The sequence below is a fragment of the Choloepus didactylus genome, chromosome 11 (assembly GCF_015220235.1).
Source record: "Choloepus didactylus isolate mChoDid1 chromosome 11, mChoDid1.pri, whole genome shotgun sequence".
NCBI classification, from domain to species: Eukaryota; Metazoa; Chordata; class Mammalia; order Pilosa; family Megalonychidae; genus Choloepus; species Choloepus didactylus.
The window spans coordinates 48,537,863-48,561,181 of NC_051317.1; the positions used below are offsets into that span (position 1 = coordinate 48,537,863).

A 23,319-nucleotide genomic window follows, 5' to 3' on the forward strand; every position below is an offset into this window, starting at 1 on the left:
CTAATTGATTGCTCTTCCAGGATCATTATTTTGTATAGTGTGCCTGTTTGTATATATTATGTCCCCCAGAAAAATCCATATTCTTTGATGCAGTCTTGTGGGGGCAGGCTTATTAATTTTTTTTGATTGGAGTGTGACCTCTTGATTGAGTGTTTCCATGGAGATTTGACCCCACCCATTTAGGGTGGCGCTTGATTTGTTCACTTGAGTATTTAAGAGAGTCAAGAGCCAACACAGGTGCTGACTCTGATGCTGAAGCTTGGAGACGTTTGGAGATGTGGACAGAAAGATGTTTGGAGATGCTAAGATAAGAGATGAAGTCCAGAGTTTGCCCTGGAGAAGCTAAGAGAAGATCCCCAGATGCTTAAAGAGGAATGCCCCGGGAGAAAGAAGCCACGATGCAAAAGAGCTGAGAGAGAGGAACCAAGATAGATGCCCAGAGCATTTTGGAGAAACCAAGACAGATGCTCAGCGCATTTTGGAGAAAGCCATTTTGAAACATAACTGGGAGCAAAGGACCAGAAGTCGCCAGCCACATGCCTTCCCAACTGGCAGTGGTGTTCTGGACACCACAGGCCCTTCTTCAGTGAAGGTGTCCTTTTGTTGATGACTTAGTTTGGACATTTTTGTGACCTTACAACTTTAAATTTGTAAGCTAATAAATCTCCTTTATAAAAGCCAATCCATTTCTGGTATTTTGCATAGCAGCAGCCTTAGCCAACTGGAACATATGGGGTGGAAATTGAGAAAAAATAAAATGAAAGTACTTGAAACATTATTAAAGGGAGATATCCTCCCAGTGATTAGATGGCTTTGACATAAACATTCAAGATGATCTCTTGCAAAACTAAACAGTCCCCAGATTATACATTTTCTCAAAAAAATACTTTTCTTGCTATCTCTTACTAATTCCCATAGACAGTAAGATTTTTTTCTTTAAAGGAAGAAAATGAAGAGCAAAGCAAGCAATATTATTAGCATATTCCCTAGATGCATCCTTGTCAAATGAATAGACATTGGGGCAGATATTATGGGCAATCAGAACAATTCTATTACATTCTTTAAACATTTTATGGCAATCTAAGGTAGGACTTGATAATTTTTGGTGAAGCAAAAGGAATAGCTGGTAATTTATACTTGTATTGGCCAATTTCAACCTGGCTTATATTTTATCCAACTCAAAGCCAGTGTCTCTGAAAGCTTTCTTTGCTTAAATAAGTACACACATGCACACACACACATACACATTTACCAAGTTGTTAAAAGAGTGTTCATATAAAATATGCTACACTGATCTGTTGTTTTTTTCTTCAGTGTTTATCAGGAAATATGCATAGATGGTTATCCCCAGGGATGTTCATGTGTTGCCAGTACTGGGGTATTAAAATATCCCACTCTTCTTACAACTGTGCAAAGACTAAAAGCTGATCCCCAAAATGTTCTTCCTTGGGAGTGATAAACCAAAGTAGGAGAAAGAAACCCTATACTCTATGTTCCTCACAGACATATGATTATGAGGTCTACAATAGGACAATAGGCAAAGAAAAGCACAAATCAATTTGGGATACAGGGAAAGAGGGCATATGGCAATGTTCCAGTTTGCTAATGCTGCCATTTTGTATAATACCAGAAATGGATTGGCTTTTATCCAAACTGGCACAGGTAATAAGTCTCTGTTTCTTTATTTTCATCAACTGTTACTCTGTCAGCAAATCCAATAGTCTTTCTGTGTATGAGTTTAGGCTTTAGCTGGTTAGAGTAGGGGTTTTTCCATCCTAACCACAAAGAAGTAAACTAATATAGACATATGGTGTACAATACCAAACATCATGCTAATGCTAACATGTCATCAGACTAAATAAGAATGTTAAAGATGATTTCTGTTGCTTCCTTTAGGTACCCAGTGAGAAGAGGTTTCTTGTAGAAGGTATATATAGAAACAATTAATTATTTTCTACAATCCCAGACTGCTATAATGATAAAATGAAAAGTGCCTCTACCAATAGCTAGTCTATGAGGGAGAAATTTTCAAACTGGACTTTGCTTTAATTGCAAAATGGATAAACTGTGCTACACAAAGTTATAATGTCCTTCAGAGATTATCTAAGCTCAAGATCTTAGCACAAGTTGATTCAGACCCATATGTTCTAAGATCAGAAATATCTAAAATTAACCCCAAATGAACCATATATAGTAAGACCACTATCTATTCCAAAAATACCCTAATTCATTCTGACAAGCCCTTAACAACATAATTCTATCACTTACTCAATGCCCCCAGCCTATAGGTGCTCCTATACAAGCAATCACTATTTTTGAGACAGCTGTTGTTTCCCCAGTGTGTAATATCCTTTACTTTAACTACAGGTGTGTTCTTGATAATCTTACTCTGATGAGCATTGACATTGATTAGAATCTAAATTTTATGGAAAAAGGATGCTGTGCCAGTTTGAGTGTATTGTGTCCCCCAAATGCCATTATCTTTGTAGTCTTGTGTGGGGCAGAAGTTTTGGTGTTGGTTAGATTTGCTTGGAGTGTGCCCCACCCAGCTGTGGGAGATAATTTTGATGAGATGTTCCCATGGAGGCGTGGCCCCACCCATTCGGGGTGGGCCTTGATGGGTGGAGCTATATAAATGAGCTGACTCGGGGGGGAAGAAAGAGAGTGCAGCTGGGAGTGATGTTTTGAAGAGAAGCAAGCTTGCTAGAAAGGAACATCCTGGGAGAAAGCCGTTTTGAGGCCGGAGCTTTGGAGCAGATGCCAGCTGCCTTCCTAGCTAACAGAGGTTTTCCGGACACCGCTGGCCGTCCTCCGGTGAAGGTACCCAATTGCTGAGGTGTTACCTTGGATGCTTTGTGGCCTTAAGACTGTAATTGTTTAGTGAAATAAACCCCCGTTTTATAAAAGCCTATCCATCTCTGGTGTTTTGCATTCTCCAGCATTAGCAAACTAAAACAGATTTTGGTACCGAGAGTGGGGTGCTTTTGCTGCTGAGTTTGCAAATACCAAACATGCTGGAACGGCTTTTTAAATGGATAAGGGGAAGACTCTGGAAGAATTGTGAGGAGCTTGATAGAAAAGACCTAAACTGCTTTAAAGAGACTGTTTGTGGAAATATGGACTCTAAAGATACTTCTGATGAGGCCTTGAACAGAAATGGTGAATGTGTTGTTGTAAACTGGAAGAAAGGCGATCCTTGTTTTAAACTGGCAGAGAATTTGGCAAAATTGAGTCCTGGTATCAGATGGAAGGAAGAATTTAAAAGTGACAAACTGGAATACTTAGCTGAGGAGATCTCCAGACTACCTGTGGAGGATATATCCTGGCTTCTCCTTGCAGCTTATAGTAAAATGCGAGCAGAGAGAGATAAACTTAGAACTGAACTCTTGGGTTCCAAGAAACCAGAAACTGATGGCTTGGAAAATTACAGGCTTCCAGGGGGTGGAATCCCAGAAGCTACAGCCCAACGTGAGGATGGAACCAAACATGGAACTCAGCCGCCATTTCAGTACAAGCCAAGATTGGAAAAGGAGTTAAGCAGAAAGGATTTGTGGAAAATCCTATTGTCTGATGGCTTTGACCCCTGCATGCTTCATGCAAAGCCAACAGAATTTTTGCGAGATCTTCATAGACAGAGCCATTGCCGGTCTGGACTGGAGGAGACAGACAAGGGAAAAATTAAAGGAAAAATCTCTTCAAAGACAGAGCCATGGAGGTTGAGGTCTGGAGTCAGGAGGTCTCGGGCTGGGAGAGCGGAGCAGCCCACATGCATGGAAAGGGTGAGTTTGCCCTGGAGGTCGAGGGCGGGCCTTCTGCCTCATTGCTCGGGAAATGTCCTGCCACCCCAAGCCCCAAAGAGGGTGGAGCACATTCCCAGGGAATTGGGGAGAGCCTGGCTGCCACCACGCTGTTCTGAAGGGGTTGAGCATGTGCCCCGGAGATGGAAGGGAATCCGGGAGCTGCCCCGAGGTTTGAGGAGGGTGGAGCCGAGAAGGTGGTCTCCCCAATGTGTGGAAATGTTGGAGCACTCACCCAAGCATTTGGAGAGGAAACAGCTGCCAAAAAGGCCCTTGGGAAGGGTTAGGCTCCTGCTCTCTCAAGCCCCAAGGATGCAACATTGTTCTGTAAATGACTCTCGGACTCTGAAATCTAATGGACTTTGTCCTGTGGGTTTTAGGAACTGTTTTGCTCCTGTTAACCCTGTTTTCCTTACTGTTTCTCCTTATGGCAATGGAAATGTTCATCCTATGAATGTCTCTCCTTTGTATATTGGAAGCACATAACTTGTTCTAGGTTCACAGATCCACAGCTAGAGGGGAATTGTGCCTTGGGACTGACCACGCCTAAATTGATTTTGATGGGATTTTGTACTTAATTTTTGTTACTGAAATGATTTAAGTTTTTGTGATATTGTGATGAAATGAATGTATTTTGTATTTGGAAAGATAATGTCATTTTGGGTTCCAGGGGGTGGAATGTGCCAGTTTGAGTGTATTGTGTCCCCCAAATGCCATTATCTTTGTAGTCTTGTGTGGGGCAGAAGTTTTGGTGTTGGTTAGATTTGCTTGGAGTGTGCCCCACCCAGCTGTGGGAGATAATTTTGATGAGATGTTCCCATGGAGGCGTGGCCCCACCCATTCGGGGTGGGCCTTGATGGGTGGAGCTATATAAATGAGCTGACTCGGGGGGGAAGAAAGAGAGTGCAGCTGGGAGTGATGTTTTGAAGAGAAGCAAGCTTGCTAGAAAGGAACGTCCTGGGAGAAAGCCGTTTTGAGGCCGGAGCTTTGGAGCAGATGCCAGCTGCCTTCCTAGCTAACAGAGGTTTTCCGGACACCGCTGGCCGTCCTCCGGTGAAGGTACCCAATTGCTGAGGTGTTACCTTGGATGCTTTGTGGCCTTAAGACTGTAATTGTTTAGTGAAATAAACCCCCGTTTTATAAAAGCCTATCCATCTCTGGTGTTTTGCATTCTGCAGCATTAGCAAACTAAAACAGATGCCAAACCTGAAGAGACATTTTGTTTATAAGCAAGCCCATTATTTTGCATCTTTAAAAAAAAATTGAAATAATGTAGTTTACCCCACCACTTTACAGTTGAGGCAAGTGATGAAAGGAGATGAAAATGACTTCACTGAAGTCTAGTTCTTGTTACCCTTAGAACTGAAATTAGAAACAATTGCTTTTATTCTGCTAATTTCTACCTGTTCTAATATAACATGTTATTGTCACAACAAACATCAAAAATGTCATCAATTTGTAATTGAAGAAACTAAAATTTAATAACATATAATGGGCAACAAGTTGTAGATAGTATTAACATTGAGCAAAGTGTTACATTTTTTCCTCCTTTTAGAGATTTATACATGCTGAAATTATGCACCACCCTGTTCAAATAATCCAAAACATGTGGTTTAGCACACGTGCGCTAAGTGAAAATGTCAAAGAGCTGACATTTCACACCACGTATTAGTCTTTTGTTCACACGCATGATATCTGTTTCCAAGCATTCTATCCTTTAGCCTTTTTGTTGCACTAAAGGTGTTTCATTTGATAACATTGTGTTTACATGGAGCTTGAATGCTAGCTAGCCATCAGCTACCCACAGACCCCACCGCCACCACCAAAAAAAATAAACTGGTAAAGAAATGGTGAAGAAAGGAGAAAAATCTTCCAAAAATTATTCACTGTCCTCCATCACATACTACCCCATCATGTCTTTTCTTCCTTCTTTGGCAAGTAATATAAACCTTTACTTCATTACATTTAATATATAATCTGTATTTATTTATTTGTAAATTTATTATTATTAATATAAATGTCTTTTCTTTATACAATTGATAGATTTTTCTAGGTGATTGTTTAGGTGTTTTGGATTAGGATAGGCCTACCATATTTTTTTGCACTATAATTATTGAAATATTCTTTTATTTAATTGCAGCTAATTAAGTGGCAGACTGTTAAGGGATAGCTTATTGTTATTAATTAATGAATAAACAGATGTACTAGCTAAATAAGGCTTTTATTTAAATTATTTGAATTGTTGCATTTAATCTACAATAACAGTGAGTGAATATCTTTCATTTGCGTATTGTCCTTTTGTATATGTGTTCTATGAAGTGCCTTTTGTGTCATGTACCTTTTTTTTTCTGGTAATAGAGGTTCAGGGGAAAACGGTGTTTTTTTCTTTTTTTCTTCTTAATTTGAAAATCTTTGGATGTAAGGAAATCATTTATGAACCAAAGAGTTGCAAATGTATTTTCTCAGCAGGTGATTTTCTCTTTACACTGATTTTTTGGCTTTTTGCTATAAATATTTTAAGTATTTTCCTTTATGAGTCTCATACATGTCTAGAGAAAAAAATTAATTCCACAGTTTTTAAAACATTTATACATGTTTTATTCTAGTTTTTTGTTGTTGTTGCTGTTGATTAATGTAGCTTAGATCTTTCAACCTTGGGAGCTTGTTACTATCTCAAATATCCCAGTAATCAACTAACACAGTAGAAGACTCATACGAGTTCAGGAAATGGAGGGCTTTCCCCTGGGAATCTGCCATTCCCACTGTGCCGGTTTGAGTGTATTGTGTCCCCCAAATGCCATTATCTTTGTAGTCTTGTGTAGGGCAGAAGTTTTGGTGATGGTTGGATTTGCTTGGACTGTGCCCCACCCAGCTGTGGGCAATGATTCTGATGAGATGTTCTCATGGAGGTGTGGCCCCGCCCATTCAGGGTGGGCCCTTATCGGTGGAGCTATAGAAATGAGCTGACTCGGGGGGGAAGAAAGAGAGTGCAGCTGGGAGTAATGTTTTGAAGAGAAGCAAGCTTGCTAGAAAGGAAAGTCCTGGGAGAAAGCCGTTTTGAGGCCGGAGCTTTGGAGCAGACGCCAGCTGCCTTCCTAGCTAACAGAGGTTTTCCGGACACCACTGGCCGTCCTCCGGTGAAGGTACCCGATTGCTGAGGTGTTACCTTGGATGCTTTGTGGCCTTAAGACTGTAATTGTTTAGTGAAATAAACCCCCGTTTTATAAAAGCCTATCCATCTCTGGTGTTTTGCATTCTCCAGCATTAGCAAACTAAGACACCCACTAAGGAAGAAAATTAATTTACATTTGCTGTGAGCAGATATAGCCCCTAAAGGAAAATAGGAAGGGGCTGGGACAGAACAGGCTACATGTCCCCCAATTTTTGAGTCATTTTATTCTTCCCATGTATTTCTCCTTCCCTGTTGAGAAGAGGGGTTGAGCAAGAGGCCAGAGTTCTTTTCTTAGCTCCATGGAGAGGAGACTTAGCATTACTCCCCCAACAAATTGGCAAATAATGGCAGCTTTAAAAAGTTAGAAGAGGGTTTATTTATATAAACATTGTGTTTGGTATCCATCCTTGAGGGCAATATATTTCTAAGTGATGATATGTATTAACTTTAAATTTCTCTAATTTCTATTTTTATTCTAGAAGATGTACTCTTTTTAATCAGCAAGTAAAATAAATCTCTACCCCTAAAACAATTTCACAGATTGAATCTTTTTAATCTTTCTCTAGAGAGTGTGCATTTAAAAGATTTTACTGCATTGAAATAATTCAGTTGCAGTGTCATTTTCCCAAAGGGAACAGAAGTTCAAAAGCTAAAATAACTTACGAGTCCATTCCTAAATATTTTGTTTGTCAATTTTCTTAATTAAGAAATATCTCTTTCAACTGTTAAGAGTGGTACTGCACCACAATTTTATGTTTAGAGGAAAAATACTTTTAAAAGGAGTGCATCTTCATACTCAAAGACAAAGCTAATCCAGAATGCCTCTCTATTAAAATAGTATATAAAACTAATGATTTATAGTGTTAAAGAATCCTATTATGCAATTTTGAGGTTTGTCTTTTGGTTTCAAGTTTCCAGTGACTTGTATTTACTTCCATCCTGAAGGAAGTTTGTGCAACAAAATTCTTCTCTACCTTGGGATGTAAAAGCTTTTACTCTTTTAGCAGCAACACTTTGATTTTAATTGAAGCCTTCTAGTTGAGAGACACTGAGCAAAAATACAAGAAAAACAGCTGTCTCTAAAAGATTCCTATTTAATATGCTTTCAGACATATGGGAGAAGATAGTTTCACTACAAACAAATACATCCCTATGTTTGAAGAGAACTTAAATGGGGATTTAGGTCATGTGTATCTACTTATGTAAATTTTTTAAAAAGTAATTTTAATTAGTTTTTTACTCAGATTTACCCATTCAATCAGATGAATTAATTAAAACATTACAATTAATTATTGAGAATTAAGACAATAATTAGCCATGTCATTGAACATAGAAATTAGATTTCATCTTTATGTTGCCAGTGCACATAATCACAGAATCTGGTTCCTAGTACAGAATGCAGGCTCAATACATTTAAAATACATAATTATATTTGTATAATAAAAATCTATCATCTATATTACAAGGTAAAATATTTATTGAAAATTATAGAACTGGGCTTTTAGATTTTAAGGTTTATAATCTATAACAGAAGTATTTATAATTTTAATAAAAGGCTTTACCACATACTTGCTTTCAAAGATTTTAAAAAGTAACTTTTAGCACTAATAGGAACAACTCACTATCAATTTTAACGCAAGCACTCCTGACACAATAAGAACTTTTAGGGGAAAACAAACACTCTGTAACCTTTTTTCACACCTTTAAATACTCTCTCTTCAGTATAAATTTGACACACTCCTGTAAAGAGTGTGCATTTAGAGAAACTGCATGATCAGGATCAGTCAGCTGATTATTTCAAATACTTGAGTGGTTACATTTTTACCTACATTTTGAAACTTCTATAAATATAAAACAAGCACTCCAATTTTGTATGATGTTTTACACAGTGCTGCATTCAGAACACTCAAAAAAAAAAAAAGGAATATTGATTTTTTTTTTTTTTTTTTAAGCAAAGCCATGCAGGTCAAATCTAAGGCAAGAAACTTGGTCAAAATCAATCTCATTAATCATCCCAAAGATCAAATATTTTTTGCATGGCCTGAAACTGATACAAATCTTTTGGTTCAGCAACAGTTTCAGAACTGAAACTGAAAAGTGCCTGGGGCACAGGGTAAGTGTCATTTTATATGATGAGGTGTTTGCCAATGAATTCTTTCTTCCTCCTTCAGGTCTATTTTGGCACTACAGTTATAAGCCAACATTGCCCACATTCGCTCCCACCACCAGACTTCATTTCCCATTTCTTCCCTTGCACTGACCTATTTTCCTTCATTTTAGCTCCAGTATAGGATTGGAAAGCTTTGTTAGCTGTTGTTTTCAGCTGCAAAAGGCGGCCTTCCTTTGGAAATAAGTGACTGCAATTTCCCCCTAAATAGACAGCATTTTGTTTAGTCCAGAGTAATTGAACCTGTTAATTTCCCCTGGTTCCTGAGCCAGAAAGTACTTCCAGGTGAAGAACCATGGAGTGAGGGAAATCCTTGCTCATAGGAATATTTGAATATCAGGCATGATATTTTGGGGAAAATCATGACAGTGATTTTTTGGAAAGAGTGTGTTCATTAAGATGGGGTTCTTTGAAATTTGAGATTCTTGATTATGATCTAAGTTACCTATTTATTGGTAGTCCAATACTGAATGCTATTTGATGATTTGCTCCTGTTAATAATGAATTCTAGGATTTTTGTTTGTTTTTGTGTTTCTCACCTGATCTTAATTGCAAAATTATGTAGAAGCCATGCATAGGATCTGATGGTAAAACTGTAGACTAGCAGCATGTATAAATAAAGTGTTAGAGGGCCCACTTCAAGTTTTTGCAATGAAAGTGTAATGAACAGGTTCATTCACAGAGGATTAATTCACATAAATTGAATCAGAAGTTGCGGTTACTTCTATGTAAGTCTCTCCAACAATGTATACTTATATTTAGAAAAAGGATTACACCTCGATCTTTTCAAAACTAAAATATTTGTTAAAGATAAAATAAAATCAAATTTAGGTCATTTTTCTGAGTTTTAGAAATTAAAAATACCACTTGGCTACAGTATTATATAATGCAACATTAAACTTTGGGAATTTTAACATCATATGAATATCACTAGGTTTTTCTTTTAGAGCCATAATTCAAAAATCATGCCCACATTTTGAACTTCTTAAACACTGAAACATGTTCATAAATATATATCTGCCACTGTTGTATCAGGAGCAATGTTCATAAAATACCATGGCAAAAGTTTCATTTTGTTTGTAAATATATAAGAAATACTATCTCAGTGAATTTTTTCCTGAAGCAAGGCAAAGCTGCAAATAACTAGAGATTAATGGAAATGCATTCAGCTCAGTGCCCCCAGACCTTTGCTAAGTTCCATGACTCATTCAGGCTTTATTAACCCAAGTAGAAAATTACGTCAAGACGGGCCTTGTTAAAATCAGATGATTCATCGAAAATGGATTTTCTCAGGCAGGAGACTAAGAAATAATATTAATAAAAGAGTTTTCTGTAGTCATAGAACTGTCCACTCACAATTCTAGGGAGCAAAGGCAGAATGCATTTATTATAGAAATTATTTGGGAAAATATAAAGTTCAATGCAAAAGTAACATAGGTTATTGCCCTACTGATATTATTATTATTTTAAATATCGGAAATTTATACAAATATGCTCAATTTGCTAAAAGAACAATCTCAAAAATGGAAAATTTGAAACTTTGGGAAAGGGGAAATGGCTTATTAGAAATATGCCATAGGTTAAACACATGGACTAATAAAATTGAATTCCCAAGAGCAGACAATTCAAAAAAAGCAAAGTTAGCATATTTTACTGTAAATTCTAGATCAAGCACAGTGAAAATCTGTCACAGTGACTGGTCCAAACGATAGGGCATTTTCAAAGAACAGATGTGGCTGTGAAATAATGTGAATTGAACGGATTCTTTAGAACCACAAATTGACAATTAATTGTCTCAGTGTATCATCTGAATAAGCAAGGGATGTACCCACAAGGAGAGTTAATTCATCTTATTACTTTATGGTGTTCCTCTTCCTTGCTTTTGTTCCTTAGAACAGGGCAAGGACTCCACTGAAAAATCACTCCAAAGGCTTTCAAAATGAGAAATGTGTACTTTCATGTCAGTGGTAGATTTTCTCCTAATTTTTGAAGACAGTCTCATTATTTTTGGTTCAATATATTTGTATTAATAATCAAATATTTATATTTTGTATTTGACTGTTTATACATATATTGTCAATATTTATAAAGGTATTCAATGTGACTCCCACTCATTTTTTTCTCAACATAAATGCCAACTGACTTTCATAAAAATTTCTCATATAAAGACCAATATACACCCCTCTTCATCCTCCTGTAAAAACAGTGTTATATTACTAGCAGATTAAATCTATGGTTTAATTTCAAGCTATATCCTGCTTTCTCCAGTTCAGTATTTCTCTTGATACACCTTCCTCCCTGATCTGAAGAATAGGATATCCAGTTTCTTACTAGATTTTGCCACTGTCTAGTTCACATTTATACTCTCTCTTTCCTCCTAACTTTCTCCACTTCATCTGTTTCTTATCTGGAACAAAGCTACCTCCTCTATCCTCTTACTACTTTCTCTCCCCCACCAACCCACCCTGATTCGAAGGTTCACCACCAGAACTACCAAGTTTTTCCTTCCAAAATATTCCTCAGATATATCTTTTTATTTTAGTCTCTACTAAAATGGTTCTAATTAAGACTTTCATCTACTCTTACCTGAATGGAAAACTCACCCATCTATCAGTCCATCCTACGTCACTCTAATCCATTCTTTTTAATGGGCCCATTATCATATAACCCCAGATATACTCTTTTACTATGTCTTCCTGCTGAAACACGAAACGGGTTTTCAGTCTAAGTCATTGGTAGACCTGCATGTGCACACACACACATACACACACACACTCATACTGCTTCTAATTCTTCTCTCCTCTGTGTTCACCAACTTAAAAGCCTCTATGCCAGGGATCCTTCATTATTGTTGCAGAATCTGGCATAATCTTTTGGAAATTTTTATTTCTCAAGAGACAGTCACTTTATCACTGATTTTTAACTTTGATTCCTCTCTTACATCTTTTTTTTGTAGTTTATTAGGTGTAAAATGGCAATCTCAAGCTGAGCACATTCTTGATTCTTAGCTGGATCACTGCTATTGAAACTTCCTTCTGTGAAGTATGCTGTTTGTTTTTTTTGCGATTTCTGATTACACTTTTTATGATATTTGGATTAATATAATTTCTGAGACCATAATGCTTAACAGCTCCTTACTTAATCACTTCCTCATAACATTTATGTCTTATGATTAGAGACTATAGGTTGATGATAATAAGCCTTAAGGTTTATAGGAGATTTAAGCCAATACTATCTATGCAAAATAGACATTAATATTTTTGGAAGCTTTGAGAGAAACAACAGCCTTATTATAAATCAAATTCTTGACAAGTATTAGCTATGAGAAAAAAAACAAAAAACAATTAATATCTGGAAGACCATTTATCACTCACCTATTTCTCTGTCAATCTCTTATTTTCCAATTGTGCAAATAATTTATTCAAATACCTGTGCAAGCCACTCTGACTTTTTAGAGGTTGGCAAATTTTTTTTTCTGTAAAAGGCCAGATGGTAAATATTTATGGCCTTGTGGACTACACATTGGTGTTGCAAGTCCTTGACTCTGTGGTTGTAGTGTGAAAACAGCCATCCACAATATGTGAATGATTAGGTGTGGCTGTGGTCCATTAAAAGGTTATTTATGAAAACAGTTACTGTATCAGCTTTAGCCCACAAGGCCAGCTTCCTAAATCTGTTCAAAAGGGAAGGCAGATATAGCTAATTTACCTTTCTAACCAAGGATCAGGGAGATAGGAGTCAATTTCCTATTGTCACAGAGCATTGGGTCAATGGGGAAGATAAGAATGAACAGCCCTGGTTATAATCCTTATAAAAACCTAACACTATCATTATCAATGTGTAAATAATAAAGTGTAGAAGTTCAGAAGAAGAAATTAAGAAAAAGTTCAGAGATGACATATAGATTGATCCTGAAAGACAGAATGTTATTGAAGCCTCTCTCAGGTTTTGTATGAGAAGAAAAGCTGTAATTTTGCAATGTGTAGATGTATAACACACTTTTAGGAGAGATTTAACACTACAGCCATGAAAATGCTGTCTATAAAAGAAGAGGCTTTTTGGGTTTGACCCCTGACTGGCAGCTGGGAACCTGGCAGTTTTACTCACCATGACACCTACGTGACCAGCCCCAGTAAAAACTCTGGATTCTGAGTGTCAAGCAGGCTTTCCTGGGCAGAAACACTGCACACATCACTGCATTTTGCTGCTAGAGGAAGGAGTGCATTCTGTGTGATTTATCTGTATGTTTGCACGTGTATGGGTGTGCCAGGCAGAGGGTGGGGGGATGGGGGGTAGACTGAGGGGAACATAAGAAACTTTTGCTTGGATTCCTCGAGAATCCACCTTATATGTTTTTTCTCTTATTGACTGCAGCTATTAAATGTAGCTAGCTGCGAGCACAACTTACTTTGAGTGCTGAGTCCTCCTAGCGAATCATTCAATGTGCCTGTAGCCTTGGAACCTATAACACACATCATATACACACAACCAAACTTAATCCTGACTATTTACAAAACAAGTAGACATTTTCTATTCTATTTTCTCCTATTCTATTTTTTTCCACTCTCATTGTATTATATAAGGTTTTATTCTAATTTATTCAATTCTAATTCCCTCCACTCTATTACATTTAAATTAGAAGTCATTTGTGATCGACTGTATAGACTTCATGACTCACTAATGTGGAGCTGTTCGGGGTTGCCTACTGAGCAACCATCACAACCTATGCACCTTACAGTATGCACTATCATCTTCAAAATATACTCAAAATATTTCCTTGTTACAGATTTTAGTGCTTATCAATGCCAGGAAAGACGTGAAGAAGTATTCTATACTTTGTGCTGCCTGACAAATTATCCCAATATTTACTGACTTAAAACAACAAATGTTTATTATTTCTTAGTTTCTGTGGGTGCCTCTAGTTCAGGGTCTTTCACTGGGCTGCAATCGAAGTATCAGCAGTGGGTACAGTCATCTCAAGGTTATCCTGGGGGATTTGCTTACAATTTATTCACATGGCAATTGACAATTCTCGGTAGCTATTTCCAGGCCATTACTGTTAGCCATTTGGGCCTCGCCCTAGGCCAGCTCGCAACATGGAAGCCAGCTTTCCTTAACAGCCAATGAGAGAGCAAAAGAAGGCAAGTAAGACAGATGCCTAAGTCTTTCTGTAACCTAGTTTGGGAAATGACGTCCCAACATTTCTGCTGAAATGTGTTCATCAGAAATGAGTGAGAGTCTGGCTACACTCAAGGGCAAGACCACCAGGAAGCGATGGTCTTTGGGGGCTGACTCAGAATCTGCCAAATAAATAAACATGATGAAGCCATAACAGATATAAAATGTTTCCAGGATACCTGGTCATTTTTCCTGCATATTTTAATTTTTCTATAGATTCTAGTTTTCTTTCTTAAAAGATTATTTTCATATCTCATCTGCTTTAGCCTTTATATAAAAGGCTCCTCATTGACTATGCCAGTTTTTATTTTCAAAGGCAGTTGCTAGCCTCTAATACCATTTTAATGTGCCATAAATTTGTGAATACTTTTTACATAACAGTTAATGCATTTTCATAGAACAAAGACAAATTTATTTGCATCCTTATTTGCTATAATTTTATATGTATGCTTGGAACTATGAGAAGAAGGAGGAGAAATAAGAGGAAAGGATGAAGAAGAAAAGGACGAGGAAGGGGAAGGGGATGGGAGAAGAAAAGAAAGATAAAGGTGGAGTCGAAGAGAAGAAGAAATGATAATTAATACAACTCAGGCACACTGAGTACACATCATTTGCCATGATGTCTGAAACATTTTTATATATTAAATATATATATAGGGAGACATACACACACATATATATACATGAAGTATGTATTAATATACACATATGAACACATATGATACAAATTATGAACATATTTTAAAATGTTATATATAAATATATAAATGTGTATATGTATAATCTCGTCCCTTTGAGAATGATAATATTATTTCTATGCTATGAATAAGGAAATTGAAGATGGATGTATGAAGTTCACAATAGCAGAACTAGAATTTTGACCATGAGATGCTGGTGCCTGATTCCATATTTCTAACCTCATAATTCCTCCCTATATGGATACAAACATAGAATCTAGCATATACCCTTTCTTAAAATTCAAAGAGTAAACATCCCCACCCCTGCAAAAACAAAAACAAAAACAAAAACAAGGGATTGGGTCTTCAGCACATCTACCAGGTACTTAATAAATACTTGTTGGATGAATAAATAAATTTGATAGCTTCTTTTGAGTTTTCTGGAAATTATCCTAAACTAAAATTATCAGCTATGAATTTAGACACTTGCTTTGCATAGGAAAGTGAGAGAAATAAAGAAAACAAAAGTTAGAAGGAAAAAATTACAAAAGAAGAGGAAAAGGGCAATGAAGGCAGTAAAGTAAGAAGAAAGAAAGGAGGGAAGGGAATTTTGTTTCAATTTGATATGATATTTAAGGAGTCGGATTAGATTTTTGCAACAGTAGTATGTCACATATTATACATAGTTAAAGCACATCACAATGAACCACTTTGAAGTTTAAGAATTAAAGTGATAATGTGAACAAAAAGACAATAATATAAGATGATATAATTGTACATAGCCCAGGAAAACAAGATTTGTATACACAAATTAATCATGTTCTGAGCTTAAAAGTATAGCAATAAAGTGTAATAAGACCTATTATTAGTGTACAAATGTTAATTTGAATATTTATTTTTAGTTAAAGGAGACACATTTATAGTTATTCACTAGAGTTTTCAGGGTTCTGGAACAAAGGAACTTATTAGATTTAATATATTTCTCATAAAAGTGTCTCAGAAGTATTAATTTCATGCTTTATACAACTTTTCATGGGCTTTGTGATTTTACATCTTTGATTTACACCAGGCTAGTTTTGTTGGATGATAAACTCTCAAATTGCAGAAATTTTAAACCTTAAAGAAGGTTTCCATTTTAAATATAGCAAGGAAGTTTGGTTGGTTCAATATAAAATATGCACCCTTGAGTGAGTTCATTTTATTGGTGATAATGGAATTATAATAGTTATATATTTATTTGTAAGAATAAAATATAAATTAAATATTAACTAGTCATTTCCAAATGTAATTTTTCTCTCAGTAGCTTTATTTGAAATAGAGTGAAACCTCAAGCAGCATAATAGTCAAGAATTCAAGAACTTTTACTCTTTCCCATCTGATGCAGAAACAAAAATGATAAAAAGAAATTTATTGGCTGGTAAAACAGAAGTTCCTGACTTTTCACCAAACACAAATACATAACTTACACAGTGACAGAGATAGCTAAAAAAGAAAAGAAATTGAAGTAGGTTAAAAATGAATTAGATGTTCTTAATATCTGAAATGGGAGTCAACAAAACCAACAGTTCTTATAATTCTGAGGGTATTTAATTGATTTGACAGTCTATAGACAGATATGTCCAAAGACTACTTACTCATATAAATCCAGTACTTATAAATAAGAGTGATGATCTAGCAAAATGATCCCTGTTACTCCCATCCTATCAAGGCTTGTTCAGAGCTGTAAACTCTGTGCCTGAAACAGTGCCAAGTATAAGGTGACACAAAACACATATTTGTAGAAGGAAGGTATTTGATACCTAAATTCCCTTAACAAAATTGATCTTGATAGGTACTTTTATTACATCCAAAAATAGGTAGCCCATTACTGAGAATTGTAACTTAGAAATTCCCTTGTTGTATAAACTAATATTTATCTCTAAAGAAAATCTGTCCATTGATTTCATATTATCACTTGGAGACATGTGGAATAAAAATGAATCCCTCTTCTACCTGGCAATACTGCAAATGTATGAAGACTGTATTGGAAGAGTATATGTGAATAATATTTTTGAAGAAACTTAAGGAAATGTTACAGAGCTTAATCTGTGATTTGTCTGCACTATATTTGTGACCACCTTTACCCCATATTCTTTCACAGTTATTTTGGAGGTAGACAGGTTTGCAGGGGTCAAAAGCAAATTCATCTAAACATATGTTAATATGTTAATATTTAAATGCTTAAATTAATTGAAGGCAATATGTTAAGTGTCAGAGACCATGTCCCATTGCCTGGTGACAAGGACTATTTGCGATGAGCAAGAAGGGGGTAACTGAGCCCATATGTCCTGCTTGACATGGGAGAAACAAACCCATGTGTCTCAGGGAGTGTAAAAGCTAATACTGAGGGGAGATCAATGATAAACATGATGGACTAAGATAAGGGGCCTTCCACTCTTCAGTAGATACCAAGTTAAGTGCCCCAGATTCTTATGTGACCCTATGGAGAAGACAGCATCAATTATGCCCATGATTAATTTTCCTTCATTCCAATGGGATGGCTGTATGCCTGGATTAATTTTAGCCAAAAAGGAAAAAAAAAAAAAAAAAAGAGTTATCCTACACAATTAATTTGGGAGCTGGAAGGTATGTCTTGCTCTCTATCTACCTGCCTACTTACCTACATACTTACCTACATACTTGTAACTGATCTATTATCTAAATTACAAAGCAATTACATTCTCCTTAAGTCTTGCCTTTTTAAAACATTGGACTCTCCTCCATGCCTGCCATTCTTCAGAGCAGTATGGGATAGTAAAAGAGCATTTTCCTGACCCTCAAATACTAGAGGAAAAACGGATTACCAGCATGTCATCTAGGAAAGGATTCTCTAAATAAGTCTAACTTTTTACAGGTATAAAACAGAAAGAGTAATGCCATTAGGCAGTATTTGGGACACTGTCATGAGGTATCTACTACCAAAAACAGGGATATAATTCAAATAACAATGACCCTGAGGGTTACATTTACTCTCAGAACAGAGACATGAAAATTCTCTTTAAGCAGCCAAACACTTCTGTGGCTGGCAGGACTATATGTACCATATTTCATCAATTCTAGGACACACTATTTTTTCACATTTTAACATTGCTAATATTAAAAGGCACTGTTTTATTTTCCTGGGCTGCTTCAGTAAATACCATGAAATGGGTTGGCTTAAACAATGGGAATTTATTCACTTACAGTTTTGAGGGTCAGCAAAATGTTCAAGTCAAAGTATCATCGAGGCAATGCTTTCTTCCCAAAGATTGGGCTGCTGGCGATCCTTGTCTCCTCTGCCACATGGTAAGGCATATGGTCGAGTCTGCTGGTCTCCCCCTTCTCTTCAAGGTTTCACTGATTTCAGTTTCTTGCTTCCATGGCTTTTTTACCCTCTTTGTACTCATTCTGTTTATAAAAGGACTCCAGTAAAAGAATTAAGACCCACCTGAATGAGGTGGGTCACACCTTAACTGAAGTAGCCTTATCAAAAAGTCCTACTTATAATGGATTTACAGCCACAGGAATGGATTAACTTTAGAAACATGTTTTTATGGGATACATACAGCTCTGAACCAACACATGTATGCTCCAATCAATGGTGTGTCAGAATTAATAGAGGAAATTCCTTCAGTTTTATTCATATATGCAATGTTGGCACTTTTCACAATCAATGGCATAATATTTATACACGTTTGTATGTATATGGAAGACCACTCATATACACAAACACAAAATATATGTAGATATTGATAAAGTCCATAAAAGCATATGAACCAGGGTTTTCTTTATGTGGTTTTATGTCAAATCTAGTTCCATTAAGGTAATAGATGCATCAAGCTGCATTCTGATTGCAATTTGGCTTATTGCATAATTTGTTGACAGGAGGGAAATGTGATGTTCAGCAAACAGAATTGACTGGCCCTTTATCATTGCTAGTTGATTTTGTTTTTCTTTGTTTGTTTTTCCCCCTCTGACTTGTTAAATTGCCAATTTTAGTAGAAATCACCTATGGGAGCTTGGTGAACTTGAGTCTGCTCAGGGACATATATACATTCTTGCTATGATAATCAAATTCAGTCTCTGACACAGACTAAAGAAAGAAAATCAGATCAGAAAACCAGATCAGAAAATTGTGCTTATTTCACTAGTGTACTTGTACCAGGAAGGCCTCCCGCAGGACAATCTGCTGAATTCTTCTGATGTCATCCACTACATATGATCATCATCATCACTGACCTCACAGTTGGTATTCTCTGAATTTGTTCTAATTTGACCAGCCACCTCAATTGTGGTACCCAGACCTGACAAAACTCCAATTAGGTCTGGTTTTCACTCTTCAGTCTGGTTATTTGATTTCTAGTCATGAAATATAAGGTCCCATTAGCTCTTTTGGAGATACAACACCCTATTGATTTTTATTGATCTCAGGATCAAGTAAAAAGCACACATGCTATTGCTAAGTGATCTGATCTTTGTGTAATTGGCTTTGTGGATTTGGGGACAAGACCTTACATTTATCATCTTAAAATAATTGTTACTAGCTTTGGCCTTTCATTCCTTTTGAAATATTGTGGTTCCCTTATTCTGTTTTACAATGTATATACCATGCCTCCCTACATTTTTTCATACACAAATTTGGTGGATACAGATACTTCACAGTTTTCAAGTTACAACTTGAACTGCTCACAACTATTAAAATGGACAGAACCAAACATAGATAATCCAAAAGGGTTATGCAAAAACCCTCTTTTTGGCTGACACCATTGTATACTTTTCTTCATCAAGTTATGAATCCATATTTTTATCAAGTCCCATTTATATGTCTTAATCATGAAGATCTTAAGAGAAATGTTTTAATCAAAATCCAATCTACCACATTTCTTTGATCTAACATTTTTATTTAAAGAAAGGATAAATTGCTGTGACATAGCCTTTAAAAATATTTGCTGATGTCTATGGAACATACTAAAAACTAAACTTAGCATGTACTCTTATTCTTTAAGCTGTTTTTCTTCATACATTTCTATTCTAGTTAGCTAATGCTGCTGGAATGCAAAACACCAGAATTGGATTGGCTTTTATAAAAGGGGGGGGGGTTATTTGGTTACACAGTTACAGTCTTAAGGCCATAAAGTGTCCATCAACAAAGCGTACCTTCACTGGAGGATGGCCACTGGTGTCCAGAAAACCTCTGTTAGCTGGGAAGGCACGTGGCTGGCATCTGCTCCAGAGTTCTGGTTTCAAAATGGCTTTCTCCCAGGACGTTCTTCTCTAGGCTGCAGTTCCTCAAAAATGTCACTCTTAGTTGCACTTGGGATATTGTCCTCTCTCAGCTTCTCCAGAGCAACAGTCTGCTTTCAATGGCCATCTTCAAACTGTCTCTCATCTGCAGCTCCTGTGCGTTCTTCAAAGTGTCGCTCTCGGCTATAGCTCCTCTTCAAAATGTCACCCTCAGCTGCACTGAGTTCCTTCTGTTTGTCAGTTCATTTATATGGCTCCACTGATCAAGGCCTGCCCTGAATGGGTGGGGCCATGCCTCCATGGAAATATCTAATCAGAGTTATCACCTACAGCTGGGTGGGGCACATTTCCAAGCAAACAACCTAATCCAAATGTTCCAACTTAATCCCCACTAATACGTCTGCCCCACAAGACTGCATCAAAGAATATGGCTTTTTTCTGGGGGGCATAATACATTCAAACCAGCACAATAACCAGGACCAATTTATGGAGGCATCAGAAGGAAGCATAAAGGTTACAGAAATTTTTCCTTCTTTCACAATCACAACATGGTAACACCTCTTCTTAACAACTTGCTCCTCTTACTGACACCTTCTTTCCCTTTACTATTACAGTAATAATTTTGGACATTTGCTTAAGTACCATCACAAGTTTCTACCTGGTTTTAGTGCCTCCTATGGGGTACTAACTCCAAAAGAGGATTTAGTATGTAGGGAATAAAACTAATAATAATAATTTTAAATTGATAAATTAAAACACACAAATTTTCTGGTCCTATCTTCTGCTTATTCCTCAAGCTTCTGTCTACTCCCCAAACTCCTGATGACTGCCTTGCTGTGATCACCCACATTCCAATGCTGACAACTGCACCAAACAGCTTCCATGTCCCAGAAAGTGCCACAGTAGCCAGGCGTCCTTGTTTTCCTTCATGCCTTTCCTTCTGCCTGAAGGTTCTTCACCTTCATCTCATCAGTCCTTATCTCATCTGGGGGCAATTGGACAAACAAGGAAGTAAATTACACTCTCAATGTCTATCCTAGCCACAGCTCCATCAGAAATAATGACCAAAGTAATCCTGTGTACAGTTTAACATGTTTAGCATCATTTGATCTTTTAACTCTGACCACAACTTATCGGACCAGCGACTAGGCCCTGAGTCAAACAGGTTGTTTGTAAGGTGACCCTCTAACTACAAGGAGGCCGGTTGTGAGAAACTTGCCCAATAATGAGACCAACAAAGTCAGTCGCATTATCTTTTCTTTTCTAAAAATTTTGGTTTTAATTACAAGATTTACAGAAAAAGACAGAGTTTTATAGAGAGTAGAAAATAATGGATGGAGAGCAACATGCAGATAATGGTGTGATAGAAAGATCACTCTCCCCTTCTCCCCATGTCCTAATCCCCCAAATCTGTGAATTTGTTATCTTACACAGTAAAAGGGACTTTGCAGATGTGAATAAGTTAAGGATATTGAGCTGGAAGAATAATCCCAGATCATTCTGGTGTACACAAAATAATCATAATAGTCCTTATAGGAGAGAGCCAAAGGGTGAAAGGGAGAAAGGAGATAAAATGATGGAAGCATGGTTGGAGCAATGTACTTTGAAAATGAAGGAAAGTGCCATGAGCCAAGAAATGCAGGGGGCTTCTATAGCTGGAAAAGGCAAGGAAATGTTTCCACCCCCCCAGAGCCACCAGAAGGAGCACACCTTGGTTTTAGGACTCTAAACTCCTAGAAGCCTAGAATCTTGATTTTATGTCCTCTGTCCTACAGAACTGTGAGATTTTAATGTTTTGTTGTTTAAGTCACTGAGTTTGTGGTAATTTATAATACAAAGTATTATATTTAAAAATGCTTATCAAGAGTTACTTGATGCCAGCTCAATCTTAAAATCATTGGTCTACCCACACACAGGCACACTTGCTGCCTACCAACTTTGCATAGGAAGAGAAAGCAGGAAGGCATTCCAGGAACTCAACCGAGTCAGACGTTGAAGACAAGAAAAATAAGTCAAATAAAAGACTGAGAGATTTAAGACATGTACATATTCAGTGTCATGGTGTTCTAGTTTGCTAATGCTGTGGAATGCAAAACACCAGAGATGGATTGGCTTTTATAAAAATGGGGTTTATTTGGCTACACAGCTACAGTCTTAAGGCTATAAAGTGTCCAAGGTAACACATCAGCAATTGGGTACCTTCACTGGAGGATGACCAATGGCGTCCGGAAAACCTCTGTTAGCTGGGAAGGCACGTGGCTGGCGTCTGCTCCGAAGTTCTGGTTTCAAAATGGCTTTCTCCCAGGACATTCCTCTCTAGCAAGCTTGCTCCTCTTCAAAACATCACTCACAGCTGCACTCAGTTCCCTCTCTTTGAATCAGCTCATTTATATGGCTCCACTGATCAAGGCCCACCCTGAATGGGCGGGGCCACACCTCCATGGGAACATCCCACTAAAATCATCACCCACAGCTGGGTGGGGCACATTCCAAGCAAATCTAACCAGCACCAAAATGTCTGCCCCACAAGACCACAAATATAATGGCATTTGGGGGACACAATACATTCAAACTGGCACACATGGCAAGAATAGTTTTCTAAGCACATTTTTAGAATTGCCTGTGGTCTTTGATTTCTCTACCAATGCAAACTTTGGATTCATTTCCTAGGAACTATACATTTTTTTTTTTACATGTAATACTCATCACATTTTAAAGATTTCCATGGATGTACTTCAAATTTGCATTTGATTTTTAATTAGCTTGCCTCTGGTCTTAATTCCCTTCTTCCTTATGGTTTAACTTTACATGAAACAGTAAGCTGACATAAATTTTGAGAAGAAACAAATTTCAGAAAATAATGCTGTTTATTTTTAAATGACTTTTTGCCTAATCTCACACCACATTATAAGAATGACTAAAGTGTGGTCTTATCGATGTCAGACATTGAGAACAGGCGGGCCAAAATGGGGAAACAGGAGGCTTGGTAAGTTATATCACAGACATATGTATGTTTCACCAGGCAAGAAGCCTTTCTTCTATGTTAGTTGGTTTCTCATCTCAAAA

The 23,319-nt window shown here is 37.0% G+C and overlaps 1 protein-coding gene across 1 annotated transcript in view; it reads right to left on the bottom strand.

The window, feature by feature from the left end:
* CDH12 (cadherin 12) overlaps positions 1–23,319 on the bottom strand; it is a 1,151,516-nt gene that overhangs the window by 1,080,937 nt on the left and 47,260 nt on the right. The gene's annotated exons all lie outside the window — the stretch shown is intronic.